Source organism: Callorhinus ursinus, unplaced genomic scaffold (genome assembly GCF_003265705.2).
Source record: "Callorhinus ursinus isolate GAN/ISIS: 27379988/994484 unplaced genomic scaffold, GSC_fseal_2.0 scaffold13, whole genome shotgun sequence".
In the NCBI taxonomy this organism is placed as follows: domain Eukaryota; kingdom Metazoa; phylum Chordata; class Mammalia; order Carnivora; family Otariidae; genus Callorhinus; species Callorhinus ursinus.
Window position 1 is genome coordinate 1,113,697 of NW_027397075.1, and position 18,591 is coordinate 1,132,287.

General features: G+C 44.5%; 1 protein-coding gene across 1 annotated transcript in view; it reads right to left on the minus strand.

Moving 5' to 3' along the window:
- The window catches only part of TMC5 (transmembrane channel like 5), a 63,385-nt gene extending 51,745 nt beyond the window's left edge, over positions 1-11,640 (minus strand). Inside the window, exons 1-2 of the mRNA XM_025855524.2 lie at positions 11,407-11,640; positions 10,701-10,867 (exon numbers count right to left, since the gene is read on the minus strand). The gene's annotated coding sequence lies outside the window, so the exon portion shown is untranslated. The remainder of the gene's footprint in view (positions 1-10,700; positions 10,868-11,406) is intronic.
- Between the last annotated feature and the right edge of the window lie 6,951 nt (positions 11,641-18,591).

An 18,591-nucleotide genomic window follows, 5' to 3' on the forward strand; every position in this document is an offset into this window, starting at 1 on the left:
AAATAAATAAATAAATAAATAAATAAATAAATAAATAAATAAATAAATAAAATTTGGGGGGCACCTGGGTGTCTCAGTTGGTTGAGTGTCTGCCTTCAGCTTGGGTTATGATCTCAGAGTCCTGGAATTAAGCCCCACATGAGGCTTCCTGCTGATGTGGAGCAGGGAGCCTGCTTCTCCCTCTCCCACTCCCCCTGCTTGTGCTCGCACATGATCTCTCTGTCAAATAAATAAATAAAAGCTTAGAAAAATTAAAAATTAAAAATAGAATTACCATCCGATCCAGCAATTTCACTGCTCCATATTCATTTAAAAGAATTGAAAGCAGGGTCTCAAAATATATATATATATACACCCATTTTCATAGCAGCATTATTCACAAAAGTGAAAAGGTGGAAGCAACCTGTGTCCATCAATGGATGAAGGGATAAACAAAATTTGATATATCCATGCATTGAAATATTATTCAGCCTTAAAAAGCAAGGAAATTCGGGGATGCTGGGTGGCTCAGTCATTAAGCGTCTGCCTTCAGCTCAGGTCATGATCTCAGGGTCCTGGGATCAAGCCCTGCACTGGGCTTCCTGCTTGGGGGAAGCCTGCTTCTCCCTCTCCCACTCTCCCTGCTTGTGTTCCCTCTCTCACTGTGTCTCTCTCTGTCAATTAAATAAATAAAATCTTAAAAAAAAAAAAGCAAGGAAATTATGACACCTGCTACAACATGGATGGACCTTGAGGACATTAGGCTAAGTAAAAGAAGCCAGTCACTAAAAGACAAATATGTATGACTCCGGTTATAGGCGTTTAATCTAGAGTAGTCAAATTCACAGAAATAGAAATAGGCAGCAGAATAGTGGTTGTCAGGAGCTGGGAGGAGAAGGAAATGGGGAATTGTTATTTGTTGTTTGATGGGTATACTGTTTCAGTTTTGCAAGATGAGAAAGTTCTGGAGATGGGTTGCACAACAATGTGAATGTACTTAACATTAGTGAATGTATACTTAAAAATGGTTAAGATGAGGGGCACCTGGGTGGCTCAGTCGGTTAAGCGTCTGCCTTCAGCTCAGGGCATGATCCCAGGGTCCTAGGATAGAGCCCCACATCGGGCTCCCTGCTCAGCGGGAAGCCTGCTTCTCCCTCTCCCTCTGCTGTTCCCCCTGCTTGTGCTCTCTCTCTCTCTCTCTGTGTCAAATATATAAATAAAATCTTTAAAAAATTGGTTAAGATGATAAATTTAATGTTATGTATATATATTATCACAATTTAAGAAAAAGGATAGTAAAGGGCACCTGGGTGGCTCAGTTGGTTAATCATCTGCCTTCAGCTCGGGTCATGATCCTGGGGTCCTGGGATCGAGCCCCACATCAGGCTCCCTGCTCAGTGGGAAGCCTGCTTCTCCCTCTCCCTCTGCCTTCTGCTCTGCCTACTTGCGCTCTCTCCCTATCTCTCTGTCAAAAAAATAAATAAATCTTTAAAAAAAAAAAGAAAAAGGATAGTAAAGACAAAAAAAGGAAGCAAGAATTTTTCCAAATGAGTCATTTCAAAGTGAAAACCCATTTTCTAAAAAAAAGTAAAACACTAAAGCACCGTGTCTGGGGGAAACGGGAGAGAAAATGCTGGAATAAGCTGAATATGAAGGCTTTCTCCCCCAGTTCCCAAAGAGGTTACAGAAGCTCTAAAATAAATCAAAATTCGCTACAATCAAAGCATATTGAGATTTTAAACTGTGTCATTTCCTTAAAGCCTCAAAATAAGCACAATAAAACCATCACTGAAATGTTGAGCATAGCAATCATCCCAGCAATGAAAGGAAATTGAAAAACCGACAGCCCCGAACACCTTTCCAGCCCCACCTGCACTTGAAAAAGACAGCTGACAAATGGGACACTTTCAGTCCACCTCCTCTACCAGGGTGGCAAGGACCAAAGGAGAAGCAAAACCTGGGGGTACAGATAAGAGTGAAGAAGATTCTCTTGCTTATCCAGAGGAATGCCCTTCCTGGGGGCTCCAAAAAAACTACACCACAAGACAAAGTTAAAAAGCACAGAGAGAGAGAGACTCAACAGCTCCCCAACGTCTACCCCAACTCTGCTCAATGGCTTTCCCCTGAATCTAAAATAACATCTAAATTCCTTACTATGGGGGCACCTGGCTGGCTCACTTGGAAGAGCATGAGACTCTTGATCTCGGGGTCATGAGTTCAAGCCTTAGGTTGTGGGGGTAGAGATTACTTAAATAAAACCTTAACAAAAAAAGTAATAATAAGGGGTGCCTGGGTGGCTCAGATGGTTAAGCGTCTGCCTTTGGCTCAGGTCATGATCTCAGGGTCCTGGGATCGAGCCCCGCATCGGGCTCCCTGCCTGGCGGGGAACTTGCTTCTCCCTCTCCCTCTACTGTTCCCCCTGCTTGTGCTCTCTCACTCTCTCTGTCAAATAAATAAATAAAATCTTTAGAAAAAAAAGTATTAAGAATAATAAATAGGGGCACCTGGGTGGCTCAGTTGGTCAAGTGTCCAACTCTTGGTTTCAGCTAAGGGTTGGCCCGCAGGGGACTCCGCACTGGTTGTGGAGCCTGCTTGAGATTTTCTCCCTCTCCTCTCCTCCGCCACCCACCCTGCTTTTGAGAGACAATGCCAGCAGGGGGAGTGGCAGCAGGAGAGGGAAAAGCAGGCTCCCTGCTGAGCAGGGAGCCCAGTGTGGAGCTCAAGGCGGGACTCCATCCCAGGACCCTGGGATCACCACCTGAGCCTAAGGCAGACCTTAACTGACTGAGCCACCCAGGCGCCCCCCCGACACACACACACAATTTTTAAATAAGTAAAAATAAATAAAAAATAAACTCCTTACTATGGTGTGAAAAGTATCCATGAGCTGGCACCTGCCTACCTCTCCCCTTGTTCTTCATCCTCACTTCATTGACACACTTTTTCAGTAAAGAGTCAGATAGGAAATATTTTAAGCTTTGTGGGCCATACAAACTCTGTAGCAACTACTCGACTCTGTTACTATAGCACTAAAGCAGCCCTAGACAATATATAATTGAAGAGGTGTGTCTGTGTTCCAATGTATGGACACCAAAATTTGAATGCCATATAATTTTTAGACGCCATGAACTATTCTTCTTTTGATTTTTGCCAACAATTATGAAATATAAAAACCATCCTTAGTTCACAGGCCACATCCGAACTGAGGGGCATAGTTTGCCAAGTCCTGCACTAAACACACTGGCCCGTTTTCCTGGGTCATGGCCTTTGCATATGCAAGACTGCTTGTCCCTTCACTCTTGGCCTGGCTAACCCTTCATCTTTAAGGTATCAGCTTAAATGCTGCTTTCACAGAGAGGTCTCCTTTACTCCTCCACATGCAAACAGTTCCCCCTCAGCCTCTATCATAGCATCCTGTTCTTTTGCACATGGGACTTATCAGTTTGTAATTATATATTATACCTTCTGTGCTTATATTGTTCAACATCTGTCCTCCACTAGACTGAAAGCTCTGTGATGGCAGGAGTTACACTATTTTGCTCATTATCTGCCTGGCATGCAAGAGTACTGAATTAATATTTGTTGAGTGAACAAACGAAGGTTGTCCTACAAAGTTCTCATTCACCTCATCCATCACCTGGGGCCCATCATGATGATGACACCTCAACCAATGGGAGGCAAAACAAACCTACACCGGGATCAGTTGGACTACTCTGGGGGAAGGTGGGGGCGGGGGAGGGTTCACACAGACTAGCATTTCTCATGCCTGGGTCCAATTTTTGGTACAAATATATCCCATTTATAAATTGAGAGTTTGGGATCAGTTCAGGGATTTTTGAAAGGATCATTTCCCTTGTGGAAAATACTAAGGAATCTCTTGGTGATCATTTCTTCCTTAATTCCCATTCAATATTTCTAACTAACAACTAGGTAAAGTCTCCGTTGGTGCTAATAAGTCTTTAACACCTGTCTGAATTTGCCATTGTCTCTTTTTCAAAAAGACAGAGCAAAGCTCCAAGCTCAGAACCCTCATGATGCCACAACTTATGACTAGAATTTATTTTATTTTTGAAATTAGCATGCAAAAAATATCTTTGGTGTCTAGTTCTACAAGTTTGAACACATGCATACCACTACCACCACTGGGATACAGACCAGTTCCATCACCCCAAAACTCCCTCATGCCACCCCCTCTGTGACCAACCCCTCCTACCACCCTCTGCTCACCACTGATCTATTCTCTGTCCCTCTATCTTTGCATTTCTTCAAAATGTCAAATAAATAGAACCACACAGAATGTAGCCCTTTGGGACTGACTGCTTTCACTCAGCATAATCTGGCTAGGATTTAATAACATGGTTTGGTTTTCCCTGTATGTATGTATATATATTACTGTGTAGTCACCTATATTTATAAGCAAGTGATACAAGTTTTCCATTTACAATAATGACATGAGTTTCCTTTTAAAATAAATCTGTTAGGTAAAAAAAATAGATAAATATTAGTATGCATGGTAAGAAAAGGGGCAAAAATCATGAAGGTGAAACACAAATGACTAAATTCTGGGATACAATAGACATTAAACAGTAATATAAATGTATTACACTCCCTTCCCCCAACACACACACACACAAAATACCAGTCTGTAATTCTAAGAATTCCTGAAAGTGAAAAAAAAAAATTTTTAAAAGAAGAAATGGTCCATTCCCAGGCATCTCATTTCAAGCAAGCTTTCATAATCACAGAGCTTCCATTCCTTTCTCAGGCACCTGATCTTGGAAAGACAATTCCAACACAAGGAGTGAAGGCCACCACCCATCCCTGAGCAGTTACCAGGGCAGGAAGCTATCCTATACTAAACACACCCACATTTCAGCAGAAACACAGATTTTGTTGGGCGCCTGGGTGGCTCAGTTGGTTAAGCGACTGCCTTCGGCCCAGGTCATGATCCCGGAGTCCCGGGATCGAGTCCCGCATCGGGCTCCCTGCTCGGTGAGAAGCCTGCTTCTCCCTCTGGCCCTCCCACCTCTCATGTACTCTCTCTCTCTCTCTCATTCTCGCTCTCTCAAATAAATAAATAAATCTTAAAAAAAAAAGAAACAGATTCTGTTTATGTTCTTTGTTACCATGTTAGCTTAATAATTACCTTGGCTGTCATCATCCACCACAAACAAATGCTTTAGAATCTTTAATCTGCAGTGTGTAATGTTTAGAACAAGGAAATAAGGGAATTTAAATCGTATCTTAGAAGCATGTGAGGGCAAAACCTTCAATCATCCATTTCTCAAAACCCTTTGGTAACTAAGCATTAGTTCATGCCCCACGGGACTTCTCAGAGACTCTCCACCTTTGACCCAGGTGCAGTCATAACTATACATTTGGGTCCTTCAGAAAACAAGGATGTTTGCAAAAGACCAATATCAAAACTATGAATAGGAAGGGAAAATATAAAGAGAGCTATGTGGGTATATCTTCCTCTTCTTTATTCATGTTTCCCCTTCATAAAAGAATTTACTTAATTTTTAAGACATTTACTTACTTCCCAAAGAAAGGTAATTATATTTTATGAATGCAAATAGAGGGGCACCCGGATGGCTCAGTCAGTTAAGTGTCGGACTCTTAATTTCGGCTCAGGTCATGATCTTGAGGTTGTGGGATCAGGGCCCCCCATGTCAGTGGGCGTGGAGTCTGCTTGAGATTCTCTCTCCCTCTCCCTCCCCCTCTGCCCTTCCGCCGCTTTATAAAATAAATAAATAAATAAAATATTTTTTTAAAAAAAGAATATAAGAGGGGCGCCTGGGTGGCTCAGTCATTAAGCGTCTGCCTTCGGCTCAGGTCATGATCCCGGGGTCCTGGGATCGAGCCCCGCATCGGGCTCCCCGCTCGGCAGGGAGTCTGCTTCTCCCTCTCCCACTCCCCCTGCTTGGGTTCCCTCTCTCTCGCTGTCTCTCTCTCTCTGTCAAATAAATAAATAAAATCTTTAAAAAAAAAAATAAAAAAAGAATATAAGATTTTTAGCTTCCTGAACATGTGAGAAAGAGTCAGAGGCTGGAAAATGAACATGAACTTTAATCTCATGAAGTGCATCACCCAGACACGGCAAAAATTCACCCAGAGAATGGTCTAAGGTGCTGCAGTTACCATGGAGTTCGCAAATGCTTTTTATAACACCAAATTAAGATGACTCTAACATATTTTTAAAACTTTTTGGGAAATGGGATCATATAACTGACAAATGTCACCAATTAAACCTCAGAGGAAAATTCAAGGAAAAGCTAGAATGGGATCATTCTTTTATTTATGTGGATGTTTTGAAGGCTCTCAAATCTCATTACACTGGCTAAGATACCTCCTTTTTTACTACAATCCATTCTTGGTGAGAAGTCTCTGGACTTTCCCAGAACTCTCCAAATTGTTTCCAGCAGTCTCCCTCTTACTATAACCAAAACCCATCTCCATGCAAATGACATTTAAAACTATATTTATTTTATTTAAAAATATTTTAATTTAATTTTAAAAGATTTTAATTTAATCTAAAATATTTTAATTAAGTTAAAAATATTTAAAATATTTAAACATTTAAAATATTTTATTTAAAATAATATTTAAGTAATCTTTACACTCAATGTGGGGCTCAAACTCATGACCCCGAGATCGTGCAGGCACCCTGCAAATGACATTTTGTTACAAGACTTTCTTGTACATACGACTGCCCCCAAAGTAGGTGAGGCCCACAGGCCTTAGATGTAAAGCAGACTGATACAAGGGAATTGCAAGATGACATTTGCATTTAGGTGCCAACGCTCTATTTGAAGTGCAGGGTATATGGTTGACTTTCCTTCTTTTATAGAAAGAGATTGGTAGAAGCCATGTGTCTAGGGCACTGATTCTCAATCAGTGCAATGTTGCCCCTAGGTAGCACATTTCACGACATCCGGAAGCCTTTCTTGTTGTCACAACTCAGGGTGAGGTGTGTGATACTGGCATCTAATATGTGGAGGCCAGGGATACTGCTAAACATCCTACGATGTACAGGATAATCTCCCCAAACAGAGAATTATCTGACCCAAAATGTTAATAATGGTGAGGTTGAGAAAGCCCATTCTAGAGGAGATCGATCATCTAGGGCAATACTGTCTAATAGAACTTTCTATGATGATGGAATCATTCTATACCATGCTGTATAATATAGCAGCCCCTAGCCACACATATATACCGAAGTACTTAAAATGTAGCTAGTGCAGGGCGCCTGGGTGGCTGAGTCGGTTCAGCGTCTGCCTTCGGCTCAGGTCATGATCCCAGGGTCCTGGGATCGAGCCCTACATCAGGCTCCCTGCTCTGCGGGAGGCCTGCTTCTCCCTCTCCCACTCCTCCTGCTTGCGTGCCCTCTCTCGCTGTGTCTCTCTCTGTCAAGTGAATAAATAAAAATCTTTAAAAAATAAATAAATAAAGCTTCGCTGATCAGGGGTGCCTGGGTGCCTCAGTCAGTTAAGCATCTGACTCTTGATCTCAGCTCAGGTTATAACTTCAGGGTCGTGAGATATAGTCCTGTGTCGGGAGACTCTCTCCCCCTTTCCTTCTGACCCTCCCTCCCTCTCTTCCTCTCTCAAATAAATAAATCTTAAAAAAATAAATAAATAAAACTTCATGGATCAGTGCACATCAGAGAGTATCAAGCTGAGGAGCCCACGAGACTCACTTGGGAGCTTGCTGGAGGCCTTCAGATGGAGGATCATCAGATGACCAACTAGTCCCAGTTTACCCAGAACTTTCTTGGTTTTAGCACTGGTCTGGAATGGGACCTGGTAATTTGCCTCCTTATCAGGTTTCCCAGGAGATTCTCCTGTACGCGAAGGTTTGAGAATCACTGCAGAGCAGACAGTTAATGAAGGCTGCAAGATGCAGGTGGAGGGAGGTGGAAAGGGAAAAGTGGTGGGTTGCTTGCACCTTGGCAGCTCAGTGCCTTCTTGCATGGCTGGCCTGTTCCAATTTGTCCCAGAAGAGCAAGCAACCCTCTCTGGGAGAGCCAGAGACAACACAAGATACGTGTAATGGCTCTTGCACCCACTGAGAGCTGCTAGAAGCAGTGGCCTCCTCTGCAACCCAAGGAAGGACCTCACTTCCTGGAGACCTACAGGCTGTGGAAACCCCTCCTCATCCCCTTCGCCATCATCCGTGTGCTCAGACTCCTGCCAGGAGCAGTGAAAAATGATAAACCTTAATATCCCCTGTGGCTAGGATCCCCTACCGCTTTCTCTACCACTGGGTCTCAGAAAGGCAGGAGAAGACAGTAAAGCCAGGGTGAGCTCTATCCATCCCTGGGTCTGTGGCAAACCTTTCTCTTTGAGAGGAAAAAGAACTCCTTTCTGGATCCACCTCTGGGACTAGAAGTTTAGTTCTTAACCAGACTAATTGAGATCCCTATACTAGTCCTTATAATGCCGATTTAAGCAAACATCATATAATACAACCCAAGTATTAGGGTTCCAGATATGGAGAAAGAAAAATGGAAGCAGAAACCAAGGATAACAAAACAACCAATATGTATGTGCCAGACACGATTATGAGAATCTGATGGGTATTAACTCATTAAATCCTTACCACAGCCTTAGCAATGAGGTACTGTCATTATCCTTATTTTACTGAAAAAGACATTGAGGTTCAGTAACAGAGAGGTTCAGTAACCTGGCCAGGGAACACAGCCGGTAAGGAGTGGAATATGGTATCATAAATATCCCTTCCTCTCAGGGAAGCAAATTTTTCTCTTTTTCAACTCATTTTTTCAACATCCACATCCTGCGTTTAGCCATCCTTTTGCCCATGCTGGGTAAGCATGATGTTAAGCTTGGAAAGTTTCTAGATTCAGTGCTAATTGCAGAATGGCCAGGAGCAGGGTGAAGCAGGGTGAGGAGTTTTCGTGGGAGCCAAATTTAAGGAGGAGTACCAAAACTCCCGGTAACCTAGACAAATACTATTTTATGCAATATTTTTAAAAGTAGGAAATAATGCAAAAATGCATAGTGAATAAAATATCAACATTTTCAATAAAGAACAGGCTTGGGATTTTTTTTTTTTTTAAGATTTTACTTAATTACTTGAGAGAGAGAGAGAGAGCATGAGCAGGGGGAGGGACAGAGAGAGAGGGAGAAGCAGCCCCTGCTGAGCAGGAAGCCTGAAGCCCAAGGCAGGGCTCGATCCCAGGACCCCGGGATCATGACCTGAGCCTAAGCAGATGCTTAACCGACTGAGCCACCCAGGTGCCCCAGAACAGGCTCAAGATTACTGATACTTGTTTCTGTTCCAATTTGGCTCGGTTCCACAGTGACTAGCAGAGAAGACCCTGCAATTCAGGCATTCATGAGGCACTCCAGGAATGAAAGTTCCAGCAGGACAAATTGAACCATCTTCCTGGGCGCCTGGGTGGCTCAGTCGTTAAGCGTCTGCCTTCGGCTCAGGTCATGATCCCAGGGTCCTGGGATCGAGCCCCGCATCAGGCTCCCTGGTCTGCGGGAAGCCTGCTTCTCCCTCTCCCACTCCCCCTGCTTGTGTTCCCTCTCTCGCTGTGTCTCTCTCTGTCAAATACATAAAAGCTTAAAAAAAAAAAAAACCCATCTTGCTGGGATTTCCACCTACCTCCTCTCCTGCTAAGGGCTTTCCTCTGATAAAATTTATAAGTCCAGTCTCTGCCACAGGAGAAAACTCCACCTCTCCATTGGAGAGCCACAATTTTTCATTTATTGTGGGTGCTAACAAATGAAAGATTGGGAACAGCAACTCTGGACCTCCAATTCTCCCTGTGAACTTATAGAAATAGGACTTCCTGCGCTTCTTTTAAATGCTACCCACCCTGATTCAAATGCCATAGAAAATGGAACTTGTTTGTTCTGACACTTGTAAAAATACAGAAATCTTACCCAGCCCCTTACTTTTTTTCCTATATATAAGGAATGTTCTTTCCACAAATGACCCTACTGATGATTAGCATTGTATCAACCTGGGTTTATCTCTGGGAACATTGAACCTGAGGTGGCTGAAAATAGCCTGAGCAGTAATCTGATCCAATCTCCTGGCACTCCATTCTGGGAACTCTTGGCAAACATAAACCACGGAGTCATTCCCTGAACTTCTAGAGAGAAGTGTATACCTTCAACCGGACCCTTCCTCCTGGGGAGAGGACCCTGCCTGGCAAAACATGATTATACACCCCACTTCTCTGACATCCATATCCACTAAGCAACCCTTTGCCTCTCCAGGGCAGAAGGAAACTAGGCAGACAACAACTATATCAGCAAGCATAAAGACAGCACCATATACTGAGCACCTTCCTGGGGGCCAGGCACCATGCTATGCCCCTCACATGCAGTAGCAATCACATCCTCCAACAACTTTATGGAGAGGTATTATTATCCCCACTTTATGACGATTATATTGAGGCCCAGAGAGGGTACAGTAATTTGTCCAAGGTCACATAGCTAAATAGAAGCAGATGGGATTCTAACCCATGCATCTCTGACTGAACTCGGATCATGATCATCATCCTCATTGTTATAAGAGGAAGAAGAGAAGGGCAAAGAGGAAGAGGGGGAGTTAGAGATGATATTTATTGAGTGGCTTACAGTGCACCATATTTTCTTATTAACCCTAATAGCCACCAGGAGGAGGTGGGAGCTCTTAGCACACTACCCATTCTACGGACAAGCCAACTGAGCCCTGAAAAGTACAATAACTCACCCACAGTGGCACAGTAGGACCCAGGGAAGCCCAGATTTTGATTCAGGCAGACAGCTCCAGAGCTTGCTGAGCCAACATGCTCCCTTGCTTCCCACTTCCCCATAGTCATTCTTTCCTCTGACAAGTAATGATCGTGCATTTACCCTGGACCTGGCATCTGGTGATAAGCAAAAGGACAGCCTGTTTCTGCCTCCTCTCATGGCATACTCCCAAGGGTTTTCTCTATCATTTCTGTGACCCCCCCCACACCACTTTCAAAACACCTTTTCTTGGGGTGCCTGGGTGGCTCAGTCAGTTAAGCCTCCAACTCTTGGTTTCGGCTCAGGTTATGATCTCAGGGTCCTGGGACTGAGCCCTGTGTTGGCTCCATGCTCAGCGCGGAGTCTGCTTGGGATTCTCTCTCTTCCTCTCCCTCTCCCTCCCCACTTGTGCATGCACACACACTCTCTTTCTCTCAAATAAATAAATAAAATCTTTAAAAAAAAAAAAAAAACCTTTCTTACCTGCCCTCTGTCCCAGCATTTCCTCTCCACTCTGCGGAGACACGAGTCCTTTTTTTTTTTTTATACTAACCCATAAAGCCCATCGTCTTGTGCCTGAGATACAGCTCTGCTTGCTCTCTTAGTCACCCCCACTGGGCCTGGCCATCCAGCTTCTCTCCCCTCATCGGCCAATAAATAACCAGCTCACACCCACCTAAAATGCAGATCAGCCCGTGATCCCCAACATCATGGTTGTGCCATGGCGTCTATACGCTGGATCTGCAAAGAAACCCTGCCGACGGGGAGCCTGGGTGGCTCAGTCATTAAGCTTCTGCCTTCAGCTCAGGTCATAATCTCAGGGTCCTGGGATCGAGCCCCACATCGGGCTCCCTGCTCCGCGGGAAGCCTGCTTCTCCTTCTCCCACTCCCCCTGTTTGTGTTCCTTCTCTCGCTTTGTCTCTCTGTCAAATAAATAAATAAAATCTTAAAAAAAAAAAAAGAAAGAAAGAAACCCTGCCTAGGAGTTCAAATTGTGTATTTCTTTCTTCCTGAACCCCAGCCCGGCCCTCCCAACAATGTTCTTTTGGCATCAGCACACTGAAAAGAGCAAAGTCCTTTCTAAAGGTTATTTTATCTTTGGTGACTAACATAAGATAATAAAATTTAAAAAAAAAAAAAGGTTATTTTATCTCTTAGGCACCATAAGGAAGTAACTAGGTTGATTTTTTTTTTTTTAATCCCAGAGAATGAGGTGGAGAGGAAAGAGCCTATCTTTCATGTATTCACCAAAGTATTCTTCCACAACATGATGCTCCACTATACACCCTCAACACGGGCCAGTTTGTTTTGCAGGTATGGCCCCTGGGGCAACATTCACACCTAATAAGTTAACTCCATGATTATGATGGCATGATCCCTCCAGAGGTAAAGGACAGGCAGCATGGAACCAGCCCACAATTCTCAGCAAGCTCACTTGCATCAAATCCTGACTCTGGTGCTCTCCAACTCTACCCCTGTGAGGCTCTACGATTCTATTCTTTTGAACCTCAATTTTCCCTACCCTCATCTGTGAAATGGGGACAATATACTCTACCTCCAGTGGGTTTAACAGCCCCCAGAACCGTCATCTCTGGGGCGACTTGTGGAATGCCTGGATTGCAGAATCCTGCCTGCCAGTCAGGATGGAGCTGAGCCAAATCAGAATCCAAATCAGCAACCAAAAATATCTCCAGGAATGGACAAGTAACCTCTGGGAGGTAAGATTGCCCCCAGCTGAGAACCACTGCTGTGAATGATATAATGTGCCACAAACTTTGCATAGTCTCTCCCAATTCCCATTGATAAGACAAAGAAATTAGTACCTCAGCATTTTCCTCTAGGAATATTTTTCTTCCCCTCCATTTCCCTACTTCTAGAAACTATACCATATTTTTACATATTGCACCCATCCTACAGATCAGGGAACTGAAGCTCAGAAAGCAACTTGTCAAAGTCCCAGAACTGGGAATTACTCCAAGACAATATCTGAATCCAGATCTAGCCAGAATAACTAGTATGAACTGTCCCTTTGCCACCTGAAATCCTCCTCCCAAAAGCCTCATCAGCTGCAGTGGGTAATGCACTAAAGCAGAGGACCTTGTGCCCTCATACAACAAAAGGCTCCCAGCGACAGCCTCCTTATACACTAGATGGAGACTAGGATACCGGGTGACACCCCTCCCTCTACACTGAGTGTAGGGGGTTTCTTAGGAATGTTCCAGATAGCAAACAGGGGCCTGGTTCCGTGAACTACACAGAAGGCAAGAAAGCTCCTTGGTCACCTTCTCCCTCCCCTCCCACTTCCACTCTCCCCTCTGCCTTCTCTAAATGAACATACCTGCTGTACCAACCCTCTACTCTTGTAGGGGAAAAATCATAGCATTCACTGTAGCCAGTGTTTACTGAGCATCTGCTAAGTGCCAGACACTGTTCTGAGTGCTTTAGGTTTATCTGATCCAGAAGAAAACCACAGAGGGTAGTTATCATTATTGTCCCCATTTTCCAGATAAGGAAACTAAGACCCAGAAGAGCAATAACTTGCCACATTCACTCAACTAAGCGATGATGGAACTTGAACTGAACGTCAAGAACATGCAAATTTTATGATCAACAGACCTTGGTTCAAATGCTAACTCCTCTACCAGCCACCCGTGTAACACCCAGCAAGTTACCTAACCTCCTGAACCTCAGTCTCCTCATCAGTAGTATGGGGCTAGCAGGGACTGTTGTAAGAATAACAACTAGTATGTGTTTCTCATCCACTCAACAAGTGTTTACTGAGCATCTACTGTGTGCCAAACACTGGGGATATATCTGCAAACAAAACCGCAGAAGGATCCTACCCTTGTGGCATGCACACTCTAGTAGAGACCCACTTATGTGTGTTAACTCAGTTAATCCTCACCATAACCCCTCACAATTACATTATTGCACCCAATTCACAGATAGGGAGAAGGGGTCTCGGAAGCAGCTTTCCCCCACCTCCCTTCAACCTTCTAAGAAATAGTGGGACATGGATTAGACATTAATGCCCAGTCTCTGGAGCTCAACTTCTTGGATTCAAATCCTGCTGTTTCCATCTAATTGCTGTGGACAAGTTACTTAACCTGTCTGAGCCCAAATTTCATGCGTAAAATGGAACCCGGAGGCCTATCTCAGGAGACTGTCCCAGGGGAAAAACAAACACCTAACATTTAGGAAGCGCTTCTTGGGTCCCCAGCACACACAAGGCTCACAGAAACCCTAGGACAGACGTCTTATTTTGAGTCCCTTTTTATGGAGGTGAACACTGGAGCTCAGAGAGGGTAACTTGTCCAGAGGCGCAAAGCGCATAAACAGTGCAATTCCAAAGCGAGCTCTAAATCACGACCCGGCGCAGAGACAAACTCACCGGGTCCAGCATGGTTCAGTGAGTGCCAGATAATTGGGTGCGATTATTCTTTCCGTCCTGTAGCTTCGAGGCAGGCTGCACAGGGCTGTGTGCGCTCTTCGGAGGCTTTCCTAACTCAAGTGGTCAGCGCAATGCAGCCCGAAGCAGGAGCCGCCGCCTATATCCTCCCATTTCGAGATCCCAGCCCCGGGATGATTCTCCCCCCATTTCTTGTTCCCCATCCCGGCTCGCTCCCCACTCCCCGCTCCCCTGCCACAGCTGCCACCCGCCCTGGCCACTCCCCTGCCGCCCCGAGTTGGGGAGAGACCCCGCTGGGGCGCCTGGCTCTTCCCATCGATCCCCTCTCTCGGAGCCAGGGAGGAGGCTCCGCCAAAGCCGCTGAATCTCGGTGGATACCCGGGAAGACAGTCCCAGAGCTGGCCCTGAGACCTGGCGAGCCCGCCTCACCTCCAGTCGGCTTTTGCGTCCCCAGCGCCTGGAGCTCTGGCCACTGCCGGGTCTGCTCGCCCACGCAGCACAGCGACAACCGTGGAGGGGGCAGCGCATACCTACACTGCGTGTCCGGACTTCCTGCCTGGAGGGGAGATCGCTTTCTTGGAATCTAGCCAAGTTCCTGCAAGTGCTGGGTTAGTACACCTGTTGGCATCGGAGACCTCTATTCACAGTCTCGGGTCTGCGTTCGTTGTTTCCTTACATCCAGCAAACCTTGCCAAGCGCCCACCGGCTGCTGCGCCCTGGCACCCAGAGGATCCCAAGGGCGCACAGGCTGAGGCTGCGCTCTCCAAAACATTGGCCACTAGCCACGAGTGGTTATGCAACATTTAAATCATGGCACCAATGAACTGAGATTTTTTTTTAAGACATAGGATTTAAAAACAAAACAAAACAAAACAAAAACTAAAACACAAAAAAACACATTTTTCAAACTCATTAAGAAGTTTTAAAATGGGGGGTGCCTGCGTGGCTCAGTGGGTTAAGCATCTGCCTTGGGCTCAGGTCATGATCTCAGGGTCCTGGGATGGAGCGCCGGTGCCCAGCTCCCTGCTCAATGGGGAGCCTGCTTCTCCCTCTGCCACTCCCCCGCTTGTGCTCTCTCTCTCTAATGAATGAATAAAATATTTTCTTTAAAAAAAAAAGAAGTTTTAAAATGATTGCATGTTAAAATGATAATATTTTGGATACAGATAGTTAAATAAAATATATCATTACAATTATTTTCTCCTGTTTCTCCTTTTCTAAAATACAGCTACTAGAAACTTTAAAAATTATGTGTCTCCTATTATACTTCTATTGGATACTGCTGGTTTGGGGAACCCATAGGATGTTTCCCAAACACCTCTCCCAGTTCTCTTCTAGAATGTATTCAGCCCTTCCTTATTTCCTTCAAGAAACACTTGGTGAAGTCTGGTGGGAACCAGGCATGGTGCTAGTGTTGGTTTGCAAATTCAGGAGCTTCCCAGGTGAATTTGAAATTGGCCCTGTATACAGAGGGCAAAAAAAGACCCAAGAAAGAGAGAGAAACCACTCCAGATTGACAGGTGGCCGGTTTAATAAGCAAGGGAACTCATATACAAGGCTTGTTTTAGACAGTTGCAAGACAGGTGGATCCCTGCACTGCCTCCCAGAATCTTAAAAGTTTATACAGAAGCCTTCATGGGGTTCAGTCATGTATCAGGTCCAGATATTTCCAAAACCACCTTACTCTCTCAACTTTGCATTCTTGAAACCAGCTCCCACTGTGGGAATAGTGGGCAAAATGTACATACCAAGGACAGGGGAGAGAGTGAGGAGCCTGCAATTATCCGGGGCCAGCTCAAGGGCCAACTAACGTCCGTGTCGTCTCCATGGCATCCTCCAACAGCTAGGCTTGGGGGAATAGCACGGTAAGCTAAACAGAGAGGTCAGGTCAGGTGAGAGAGGTCTATTAAATAAAATGTACAATGAGTAGAAAAGGCAACCTACGGAGTGGGGGGAAATATCTGCAAACCTATGTATCTGATAAAGAGTTAATATCCAGAATACATAAAGAATTTCTACAACCCAACAACAACAAACAACAAAAATAACTAGATGTTAAAATGGGCAAAGGATTTGAATAGACATTTCTCCAAAGAAGACATACAGATGGCCAACAAATACATGAAAAGATGCTCAACATCATTAGTCATAAGAGAAATGCAAATCAAAACCACAATGAGATATCACCTCATATCCATTAAGATTGCTACTATCAAAGCAACAGAAAATAGCAAGTATTGGCGAGGACGGAGAGAAAATGAAACTCTTGTGCACTGTTGGTGGGGACGTAATTTGGTGCAGCTATTATGGAAAACGGTTCCTTAAATAATTAAAAACAGAACTACCATCTGATCCAGCAAATCCACTTCCGAGTATACATCCAAAAGAATTCAAAGCAAGATCTCAAAGAGATTTTGCATATCCATGTCCATTGCAGCATATTCACCATAGCCAAGAGGTAGAAGCAACCCAAATATCCATCAACAGAAGACTGGATAAAGAAAATATGATGTGTACATACAGTGGCATTCTATGCAACCTTAAAAAAGAAGGAAATTTTGATACATGCTACAACATGGATGACCTTCGAGGACATTATGTTAAGCGAAATCAGTCAGTCACAAGAGGGCAAATTGTATATCATTCCACTCATATGAAATACCTAAAGTAGTCAAAATCATGGGAACAGAAAGTAGAAAGGGTGCGGGGAGGGAGAGGGGGCATTAGTGTTTTTTTGGTATAGGGTTTCGATTTTGCAAGATGAAAAATTCTAGAGATCTGTTGCACAACAGTGTGAATATACTCAGCACTACTGAACTGTGCACTTAAAACTGACGATGGTAAATTTAATGCTATGTGTTTTTTACCACAATTTAAAAAACTGTTCAGTGATGTAAATACAATGGTGAGTATTGCAACCAAAGTGACTATGACATGCCGTAAGAATTTATAACTGGGGGGTTTACTGGGTGCAAGGGAAGGTGTCCATAAGGAAGTGATGCTTCAGCTAACTTCAGAATCAAACAGGAGAGAAGCGAGGGCGGCTTATGCAGAGGCAGCAGCCCAGGCAAAGACCCCAGGCCAACAGGTCATATGATGAGTCTGAATTTATTTTATATAGCACGCCTGTCTCCAGCTTGCCTGCTTCATGAATAGAACCCACGATCACGATGACAATGATACCCAACATGTACTATAAATTACTTCACTTAATTAATTACATAATTAACATAGATGTTAAGCACAGGGATTCTGAACCAGTCTACTTCAAGTTAAATTCCAGCTCTGCTATATCCTTAGTAGCTTCATAATCTCGGGCAAGTTCTTGAATCTCTGTGCCTCAGTTTTGTCATCTGTAAAATGAGGACAGGGGCGCCTGGGTGGCTCAGTCGTTAAGCATCTGCCTTTGGCTCAGGTCATGATCCCAGGGTCCTGGGATCGAGCCCCACATCGGGCTCCCTGCTCGGCGGGAAGCCTGCTTCTCCCTCTCCCACTCCCCCTGCTTGTGTTACCTCTCTCGCTGTGTCTCTGTCAAATAAAATAAATAAAATCTTAAAAAATAAATAAATAAAATAAAATGAGGACAATAACGGGACCTACCACACAGGGTTGGTGTGAGGACTAATAAGGTAGCATGCACTATGAGTTAATATTACATATATGGTGCCTGCCACACAGTAGGGGCTATTAAGTACTTGTTAAATAAAATAAAACTTAATTACATGTTGGGCAATTGTGCTAACCACTTTACATGCTCTGATATATTGCAAATTGGTCACAAATTCCTCCCGTCCCTGTAAGCATACGCTTTTGCAATGTGACTTGCAGAACCAGAATCCATCTTCCCACGTAAAAGTAGGGTGCATCCCAAACCCAACAGCACTAAACTTGATCCCCAAGGGTCCTTCCTCTACTCTGTCTTTCCTACCACCTCCCCTCTCAGGAAGCGACAGCTCCATTTTTGCAGATAGTTGCTCAGCTCAGAAACCTCAGAGAAATCATCAATGGCTTTCCTATTTTCACTCCTCACATCTGCCCTGTCAGCAGGTCCTGGTGGTCAGATCTCTATGTCCAGAATCTGACCACTTCTCACTGTTTCTACCCTGCCACCTCCCTGGTCCAGCCCATGGTCTCTTGATTACTGCACTGGCCCCTTCATGGTCTCCCTGCTTGTGTCCTTGTGCCTCTAGAGTCTATTCTGGAGCCAGGAGTCCTAGAACAATCCTGCAGAGGCACCTCGGATCTTCAAAGCTCTAGTTACATCTGCACCTTGTCCCGGCCTGGGTTCTCTCCCTACTCTTTCCTGCTTATTTTTTCCCAAAGCACTCATGCTCTGACACATTATAGGTGTAAGTGTGTCTTATCTGCCTCCCTCCACCAGAATGGAAGCTTTTTGAGAGCAGGGACTTGTGCCCCCTCTGTTGTCTGACTGTTGAATCCCCAGGGCCTAGG